The sequence below is a fragment of the Pholcus phalangioides genome, unplaced genomic scaffold (assembly GCF_987345545.1).
Source record: "Pholcus phalangioides strain wild (caught in Gottingen) unplaced genomic scaffold, Ppha-v1.0 ptg000031l_1, whole genome shotgun sequence".
Lineage (NCBI taxonomy): Eukaryota > Metazoa > Arthropoda > Arachnida > Araneae > Pholcidae > Pholcus > Pholcus phalangioides.
This window is the reverse complement of record NW_028301621.1, coordinates 5,921,539-5,931,904: the sequence shown is the minus strand read 5'-3', so window position 1 is coordinate 5,931,904 and position 10,366 is coordinate 5,921,539. Positions and strand designations below refer to the sequence as shown.

At 41.3% G+C, this 10,366-nt stretch overlaps 2 long non-coding RNA genes across 3 annotated transcripts; one reads left to right on the top strand and one right to left on the bottom strand.

The window, feature by feature from the left end:
* The first annotated feature begins 4,862 nt into the window (after positions 1-4,862).
* On the top strand, positions 4,863-6,420 carry LOC149067046 (uncharacterized). The gene is made up of 2 exons (XR_016195379.1): positions 4,863-5,398; positions 6,165-6,420. It is a non-coding gene; the product is annotated as an uncharacterized LOC149067046 (long non-coding RNA).
* A 303-nt stretch (positions 6,421-6,723) lies between these two features.
* On the bottom strand, positions 6,724-9,748 carry LOC149067045 (uncharacterized). 2 transcript variants are annotated; one of them, XR_016195399.1, is made up of 3 exons: positions 9,317-9,748; positions 7,737-7,984; positions 6,724-7,114 (listed from the first exon to the last, which is right to left on the bottom strand). It is a non-coding gene; the product is annotated as an uncharacterized LOC149067045 (long non-coding RNA). The 2 variants fall into 2 exon arrangements; XR_016195400.1 differs by lacking the exon at positions 7,737-7,984.
* Positions 9,749-10,366: the final 618 nt, after the last annotated feature.

Sequence of the window (10,366 nt, the reverse complement as noted above, 5' to 3'; positions counted from 1 at the left end):
GGAACACATACTGCTGTAGTAAACGATTTTCAGCATTCAGTTCGTTATTTGCGTATCTTTCCTTTGACTTGTGTACGTCAGCGTCACCTATCAGCTGTTTTTTGAGTTATTTTTTTCCTGTGTTAAAAAAATTCAGTGTGTGTGACAAAAATGCGACAATGGATTCTACAGTGTTAAGACGTCTTTTGACGGAGCTCCGGAATTACATCATATCCCGGCGTAACCATTTGTAAGCTGACGGATCCTGGTGTGCCATGAGTTGGGGGACATCGAAAGGACTCTTTAGAACTTCGAAGCAAGCGTCTACGGCGTCGAGATGAAAAGTTATCTTCACTTACATCGCGCCGAGTGAATTGCGGATCGGTCGGCCATTGTCTACAGCGTTAGCCCTCCCATTGGACTTCAAATTCATCAAATGTCGGCTGATTGAATAATTTTTGTGTATTTTATGTGTGACATTAATGTTCGGTTCAAATTTATCATCGAAAATCGTTTTTAATTAAAATTTGATCGATTTCAAAGTAAATTCTATGAAACTATATGTAAATACTATGTCATATATAGATTTATCATTATTGTAGAGGCTGTATTATTCTTCTATGGCTCCATAACATGTGTAACAAGGCCAATCTTATTATTTGTAATATAAAGGAGTTCTTATTCTTGAATTCTATTTTCGGCTGGCCTCGAGAGCAGATTACTTTAAGATGCACTACTGTTCTTTCAAAGGCCGAGAATAATTATTATAAGCAAAGTTGCCTAATAAGGTATTGCTCTAATAAGGTATAATGAATAAAATTAACACAAACAACAGCAAGGATAATACAAAGTCACATTACTGAACAAAATCTGATTAATTATTATGAACAAAATTACTGATCAACATGAAATTTGAACAATTGCGACACCACTTGGCCATGAATAACACCACGTCATCGGACGACCATATCGATGTCACCAGTATCCGCAGCTCGCAACTTTTGAATGCTTTGGACTTATCCGGTGGGCCTGGGACACCTTCCTACGCAACACGAAGCTGCCAATGTTCAATGAAGACTGCTACTCCCCTCTACGGATTAGTTCCCAAGAGGAACTTCCTGAAATCAACAGTTCGTGCATCAGATGTCGTGACTCCGGCTTTGCATCCCCAGACCCAAAAGAACATTGTGCCAACTTCTGTGGTAAAAGCGATCTTAGGTGACCACGAAACGAATGAAACTCTCGACGCTGATGGCTTCTATACGTATGATGCTGCGTGGAACATCTGGACACTTTTAACTGATCCCCGAAGAGATTCGTTGGGCAGATCCCATCATCGCCTACCTGTCAGTGATCATGAAAGTCTACAGTGCCTGCTAAAAGGCACCATAGATGCAATTAAATCGACTTGAAATCTCGTTCGACACCCGAAAACTCTCCTCGGGAAAGGTGCGGCGCAAGGTGTCATTAAATGATCAACACAGTGTTCGTCGTCTATTAGTCGACCTGGTCATGGAGATAGTTGGGCAGTCAGAAACTCAACCCTCGCCTACGAAGAATTCTAACGTCAAAAGTAAATCAAACAAAGTGACCTTCCCTGGATTACGGCGCAAAATGACCCAAAAAGTCAGCGATCGTGTAATGGGCCAAACTAGCACGCAACGTTCTCCAATCGTATCATGTACGAATGAACTTCGGTCGGATGGTGTTCTAACGGTCGCTTCGTGTTACGAAAGTAAGCAGTCAGTAGTCAAGAGAGTGAATCAGCGAGAACATAACATATTTATTAGTAGAGACACTCAAACTGATCATCTGTCAGTGTGTCGGAGTGAAACTGGTCCACTTATTGACAAAGAAACTCAGACGATCTTGGATCATGCTCCGGACGTGGACTGACCAGATCGGAAAGATTGTCTCACCGACGAGCGGCAACAGAACTTTCAATTTGTAGTAGCTTCCCAAAGTGATACAGAATATAATGGTACGGGACCAGACGTCCCACGAGAGAGGAACGCCTGGGTTAGCCCAACGACGACAGTATCCTCTGAACTGCCAACCTCGATATTTTACGTTGAGGATAGCTGGAACAACGAAACCACTTTACCTTGGGAACCTCCCAAACCTCAGAGACAACGTAAAGTCAAAATTGACAGGTCTAGGCAAACGAACAGTCCTTCGATAGAAATTGAAAAGGTGGACGCCTCGCCACAACTGCATTCGAATAAGCAACTGAAGAATAGCACTGCGCTTCCAGCTGAGAAAGTGTTGTCATCTTCCTCCCTCGGATTAAAGAGAACGTGGGCAGAAGTTGTAAAAATGGAGGACAGTGGCCAAAAGTGGTCCAAATATCAAATATTATCGGGCAGGGGGCTTGCATCTGAAGGACTAAGGGCGTGGACATCTCCTCGCTACACTTGTCAAACCCAGTGGAATCAGATGTACAAGCCGAGGTAATTTCATCGCATGACGTGAACGAAAAGAGACAATCCAACCCACTCTCCTGGGCTGAACGATGTGAAGACTATGACCGAACTATGAAAGGGACTGATACCGTAACAACAACACATAGCCGTAAGCAACTGAGAAAAGAACTTCAGGGCAGTAAAAATAGTCGGCATGGCAAAAACACTTACGCAACAGAAACCCCCCAGGCTCGTCATCAGCGAATGAGCTACCTAACCAACACTAGCAGCGGTGCGGCGAAATTAGACTCTTTCAAGGTATATAGACGTAGTCAGTTACAACACGCAGAAGAGCAGTTGGCTCAGCCGTCAAGTAGGAAGGCCACAAACCCTCCCAATTTTGATGCTGAAAGAAATGTCAGGAGGTCTGGTTATGATCCTCATGGGCGTGACTGTTATCCACCACACCGACGGAAACACATTACGTCTGACCATTATACTTCCGACTATAGGGACAGTACACTGGGTACAGCGAGAGAACACTTTCGACAAGACCAACGACGAAGAAAATACCATCTCTCACAAGGAGTAGTACGTGAGGAAAGGCGGGTATATGTTGACACACGTGAACTCGGACGCCATCGGAACTGGCAAAATATACGAGGCGTATCGACGAGACGAATGCAGATGACCGGGTATACTCAACCGATCAACACTCATATGGACAGAACGGGCAGATGTGTTGACAGTGTGCTCATGAACATGGCGCAAGACCTCCGCTTTAGCACGGACCACAGGTCGAGGAGCAGAAAATGTCCCAGTTTTCTCCTCACAATAGGTCTGCAGTCGACTCGGCAGTTATTTAATCAGCGACGCAGAGATTGGTAATGCGTGACGGTCGAAGAGAAAGGTGTAACAGTAAGTTACTAACTATGGGCCTGAATCTAGGCAGTGAATTAACACGAAACTGATGACGTCACATTCGGCAAAAAACAACCAAGTAAGACACGGACTTTGTCTCCTCCAATTAAATGCAGACAAAGCTAAGATCTGTATCGAACATATGGAGGCTTTCGTAAGAGCACAGTCAGTAGATGTGGTTCTACTTCAAGAACCATGGCAAAATAGAGGTCTTTTACGTGGTATTCCACAATCATGGCAGTCGTGGACGGCGCAACTATGCAAAAGTGCTATATTAGTCCCATCGACTCATATTAGACCGGCCACGTACAAGATCGGTCGCCACCTGGTAGCTGTTCAGATAAGTCTGCAGGGACATGAACTTATAATTGCTAGTGTATACATTTCTCCGTACGAAGAAGTAGACGAAGCCATAGAGGAGATGGATGATCTTTGCGAGTCAGCACCAGGTATCGACATTATCTTCTGTGCGGACGCAAATTGTCATTCTTCGTGGTGGGGCTATCGAGAGACGGATCCAAGAGGGCGCGCGATGCAGGAATTTCTCACTAGCAGGAACTTGTTTCTGTTTAATTCTAGACGGACAAGACCTACCTACGAATTTTATGACGCAAAAGGATGGCCAGATCTTACTTTTACAACGTCAGAAAATATTTACAGGCGTTCCGATTGGTCAGTAGGTACGGAAGATTCGTATAGTGCGCACAAATATATCCATCTACAACTCAATATTACGCTTAGATATCAAAAACCTACGAAGTATAGAACTACCGCAAGACGATTAGCAAAGATCAGGCCTGCTACAGAGCAGATCTTCATGGACCTCCAAGAACAACTTCACATGGTTTTGGACGAGGATCAGGTTAATGCATGCTTTGACGCCTCGATGCAGCGGCTGAAAGAACGATGTATCCAGGTGTTGGGCTATGCACAACCGCGTCTTACCGCTTCTTTGAAATGGTGGACTGATGAGTTAGCAGCTTCACGCAGGCAACTTCGTAAACTAGACCGTCGTTTCATTAAGGCCAAGGGTGATGATAGAGTACAGGAGAGGATGGAGTTTAGAAAATTCAGAGCAGGGCATATTAAGGCCGTAAACAAGGCAAAAATGACTAGTTGGATTGCCTTTTGCACAGAGCAAAGCCGCCCATTTGGACAAGCATACAAATCTATGTTCAAAACGAAGCGTCTACCACCACAGGTAATGATGTCCAACGGTCCACATACTGGTGCCACGATGCTGGAAGCGGCCCAAGCACAATTGGAGGAGATTTTTCCGAACCTCCCGGATATTATAAATTTGACTCCATACACGCCATCTATGATTATGACGAACCGACCATTCACTTATACGGAGATCAATCAAATAGTCAGAAGACTGAACAATAAACGAGCTCCGGGTATTGATAACATAAATATTCCTCTTTTGAAAACCCTAGTCGCAGCCCATGGCCATGTTATCACAGATATCTTCAATAGTTTAGTCAAGTTGTCGGTGTTCCCAAAGTCTTTCAAACGTGGTAAGGTCTTGCTTTTCCTGAAGAAAGATAGGGATCCAGGGGCTCGACCATCTACTTGTCGTTCATAACAACCTGTCCCTCGCTGAAGGACAATTCTGAAAGACAAGCTGAAGGACAAAAGTCTCAGCGATAATTCTGAGCGACCATTTTCCACTCGTTGAAGATTGTCGTTCAGACCACGTGATACGATAAGTACGCGAAAATGCTTCTTCGAGAGTAATTCATCTTCTGACCAATCAGCGCTATGTTAAGGAAATACGACAACTACTATGTTTTTTATTTTAATTGTTCTTCCTGCCGGTGGCAACAGAAACATTCTGTTTATTTACTTTCTGTCCCTTCCGTGTGTTTTTTTTCCCTATCGCAATGAATGGTGCTCAACCCAAGCGATGCTCCAAGACCATCGCCGCTCAGTATGAGGTGATAATTTTTTTGGAGAAACGCCATGTTTTAATTCAGGGGAAGCTGTCCTCTGACCTCACAAGTCACGACAAAAATACAACATGGTCACTGCTGGCGACAATATTAAATGCCATTCCGTATGGTCCCAACAAAGATGGGAAGGATTGGAAAAAGGTGAGTACTTCAAAGTTTGTTGAATTTTACCTTGTAATTTATGAAATATAGTTAATTTATTAAATATGTTTCATTTATAAAACCAAAAGTTTTGTTTCCTGCTGATGTTAGAAAAATTACAGAAACGAAATAAGGAAATATTGCATTTAATCGCTTAAACTAATTTTTTTTTTTTATCAACATCTCTCAAAGGAAAAAAAATCTAATGTAATTGTTTTTTATGTGGTTTATATAAACAATGGTAGAATGTTACAAAAATTAACAGCGGTCCAAACAGGCCTTTTTGAATCTGGTTTTTGAAGGTTGAATTAATGTGGCAGTTATGCATAGGATAATTATTTAAACCACAACATTTCTTTTTGTGTAGACATGGACTCACTACAAGAGTACTGTGAAAAAAAATGTGAAATTCACTTCATCCAATGTCACATTTTCTCACAAGCGAAGAGCTTCTTTACATTGTGATCTCATTAAATTTAACTTTTGGGATACTGTGCCTATTACCTCTGGCATACAGAAATGTTTCACACATTTCCAATTGAGTTTTGTGGTCTTCCAGTTAGTGCCGTCTTAATGCATAGCCCCCCCCCCCCCACCAGGTTTGAGACTGCTCTGCATTTTCAGAAACTTATAACACATACAGTTGTGACATGATGGCATTGGGTTGTATCATTATTGTATATAACTGTCTAAAAGTTTGATGCATAATGGATATGATTATAAGGTATTATTTGTTAAATCTCCTTCACTTGAATACACATTTCAGGTCCTGTTGATGTATCCCTTACTGTTCCTTCCCATCAAGAGGAAACAGCCTCAGCTTCATTGAACAGGACGCCACAACGAAGAAAAAAAAAAAAAAAAGGATGCTATAGAAGAGCTCATACAGGCACAGGAGGAAACTGCAATAACCTTCAAAGAAGTACCCACTTCTTTAAACATTCTTTCATCACAGTTATGTAACATGTTTAAAGATTTTATTGAAGTATATAAGAAAAATTAAAATTGTGATTTTTTTTTTCCTTTTTATTGATTGAATTTGTATTGCTGTATTTCATTTAGATAGGTCACTTTTTAATCTCCCACAGGAGACTGGAGGATAATATGGCCCTGTTTACAGTTAAATTAAACCATTTAAAAATTCATGAAATGTATGCATTGGCTAACAGAGATCAGGAAATAGCAGATTGTTCATTTTAACTTTCCAAACATATGGAAGGATCAAGATCACTAAAAATATTTTAATAAAAACTATTTCCAAATCTTTTTAAAACCAAAATCAATGAATTCCTCACACCTTGATTAAGTAATGAGTCAACTCTCAGTTACATTTAGTTTCATTGTGCATTTATTATTTTCTTTTCTTGCAAAATTTGAGGTATGGCAAAAATTTAACTGCCAGCACAATACATTGCAGCATAAAACATTCGAAACAAGACATTTTATAAGCAATACTACATTCAAAAACTGAAAACATCACAATCAAAAATTCACAAAGATAAAACTTGGAAGACAAACGCAACATTTGTGCATGCCCTTCTGGTCAATAATGCTTTCCCTCCTTATTTTTGACTGCATTCACACATATAGGTTGGAAAAACACACCCGCAGTCAGTGTTTACCGCTCCAAAAAAAAAAAACCACACAGTTCACTAGCAATAGTCATCATTACCGCTGAGCATCCCTTGCCTCGATGTTAAGAGTCAGAAGTTCTGTCTGAAATAATAAAAAAAACTATGTAATGATAGTTAAAAAGACTGCATAGAAGCATGTGAATTATTAAAACCTGACATTGTGTCAGACAGAAATCATTACAAATATCCTGAAATTTAATAATGGAAAAAAATTTTACATAAAGGGTGAGAACAGTGTTCAGACAACATACGTGTATAGTACTACAAGAATAAATTCTGTTTGATAGTTTGTATAAAGATATCACACCTTTTCTTATTTTATGTCATTGCATAGTGACAGTTTTCATGGAACGTATCATAAATGACTACTAAACCAGACATGCACCTCAGCCATATTGCTCTGTGGAACTTCTAGCAAATCGATACATGTTTGAATGTGTGTGTCCGTGTTGTGAACCTAATGTGAAGCTTGTTTCTGTCTAATGTTTGGTATAGTGATGCCATGTGGCACCCATAGGCATAAACTCATTGAAAATTTGGAGGGAGGGGTTCAGGCTCAAATAATGGTGTCGTATAAATGCAAAAACCATATAACTGGCGCTTTTAAAAAATTAATTCCCCCCCCCCTTTCCACAGACGTTTCCCAAAATTCAAAATCATAAAGGATGATTATTGGCAAGAAGTTGAAATACTATATTTCTCACCAATTGTGCGTTGACGTAGGAAGGCTCTGGATACTTCTTGTCAAACTTTGATGGTGCCACAACAGGTACTCCCAAAAACTCTCTTGCAGGTCAACATATTGGGACATCTCACATACTTATGTAGCATCAACGTATTGATGGCCTCAGTAACTGTATGGATAGAGTTACTCACAGACTGTTCGTACATCCCCAAACTGACGTCTTGACTCAGGCTTCTTTGGTAGGCACCAGTGACATGCACATAGAACCTGCGCAAAAGTCAAACATGAGGTAGTTGTTCAAGATATATTGTAAAACTATTAACTTTGAATAAACTAATGTTATGGTAAAGTGCTACGAGAAACTTCTGTTAGAAACAAATGCTAACGCGCTCTCGGAAAATGTAATCATCACCACCACCCCCCCCCCCAAAACATGAAAAACAATGACATATAGTGTAACTATCGGTTAGTAATGGAATGGTCATTATAACGAGCATATAGACTGTATACCATATCTCTCACTCATCCCCCCATTGCAAAAGTACAAGGGAAGAACATGCATAAGTGAGAGCAGGGCCGCTACTAGGGGGGGAGCAGATGGGTATCGGGCACTAGACCCGAGGGGGGTGCAAATTTCATTCTGATACCTCTCCAAAACGTTACAAAGGGGCATCAAAATACTCGCTTGCCCCGGGTGACCAAGCATCTAGTTCTGGACCTCAGTGAGAGAGGCATACAAGCGAATAGCATTATTATCCATGCAGTGTGTAATCGCTTCAGTACTCACAAAAATAGGTAAACCATTAAGTGAATATTTCATTGGAACAACTGTGATGGACAAAGGGTGATCTAAACAAAATACTGTAAACTTGTTTAGGGTACTTATTAATTTTACACACACACATATATATATATATACAGGCAAGGCTTGACAAATGGAAAAAATATTTAGGCGCCAGCGTAATTTCTTAGCTGCTCTGCAAAATTTGGTAATCACAGGTTTGAGGTTGTCTCAAGAACGCAATGGGTCCATGTGCCCCTATTCCGCAGGACCCCTACGCTTGGATCTTTGCCGGTCCTTTCCAGAAAAGGTGAATTTAGAGTTTAAAACAATGAAAAGTGATAGAAATCGTCCCCGGGCCCCTTCAGCCCCACCCTTGTGGGTACCATGCATGGGCCTCAGGCAAAGTTATATTCTAGGACCCCCCCCCCTAATTAACTGAAAGGGCCTGTAGCTTATAAGTTTTATGCTTTCCTCGCGAGAATCATAGCACCAACTCTTACGAGGCCACTTATGCACATCGGGTCGTGCCCGGAAGGGGCCCCACGTGTTAAGACGGCACTGCACAGAACTACATATTTTGTGCATGAGTTTTTCAAAATACTTTTATTTTGAAAGCCTAGTGTTTTTTAATGAATATAAAAATTACCTGAAAACATTGTGAACATAAAAAATGTATAGGCCTAAATAGGCTTACGTTAAGTACTTGATTCGTTTTCCATTATTAATAAAAAAAACATTCATTCAAAATGAAACACCACTACAACGAATAATTTCTGATTAAAATTATTTTAATTTAAACGTTAATTATTACTTACCTTTCTCTCAACTGTCAGCGGTGTCCGGTGTCTCGAGTTCCGACCTATGGGCCAACATCGGCGCAATTCCTCGAACATTTTCCTCGTAGCATTTTTCTTCAACCTAAAAAGGTTCACGAATTCTTTATCCGACAGCTTAAACGCATCCATGACGTATCTATTTCAAACCGGAGCACGTGCAGGCATTTGAGAATCGTAATAATCATTTAACAACACGTAAGTCGACGCCATCGCCATTGTTAAGCCTACTGAAATAATTGTCCTTCCGCTGAACGAGAGGTTCCCGGCTCTCGTTCACAATTGTCCCTCCCAGCGATCCGCATTTATCGTTCACGAAGAATATGGTCGCAAAAACTTCCCTTTTATCGCTCATAACGAGAAATCGCTGAGTGAACGATAAAATCGTTACCGGGGACAAGTAGATGGTCGAGCCCCAGGGGTGCTGCAGTCGTATCGCCCCATCTGTTTACTCTCTACAATGGGTAAAGTCCTAGAAAAATTGGTGGTGCAACGGATCACCTACTATCTAGAGAAGGCAGACTGTCTTAGCCCAAGATAGTTCGGATTTCGTACAGGTGGCTCGGCAGAAAAAGCAATAGCATCACTGATGGAAGAGATCACGACTAGACATCGACGAGGTCAAGTAACGGCCATAGTTTCCATAGACATTCGTGGTGCTTTTGATTCGGTCCGAAATGAGATAATAATCAATACTGTACGAAAATTACTGATTCCTTACAATCTCATTTGTATAGTGGAGAACATGCTAAAAGATCGAACGGTTGTGATGCCAACTGATGGAGGAGACGCGGAAAACCATCAGGCCATGGGCTGTCCTCAAGGCTCATGCAGCGGTCCGCTACTATGGTCTATCGTGCTTGACTCCCTGCTGAAAAAGAAATGGGGACCGGATGTCTATGTCCAAGCTTTCGCCGATGATCTGGTGTTTGTGATCTCGGCGAGAACTCCCAACGACATTGGCAGCACTGCGGATGCCGCGTTTGACGAACTGTCAAAATGGCTAGAAGATAATCGTCTCAGCATGGAGGT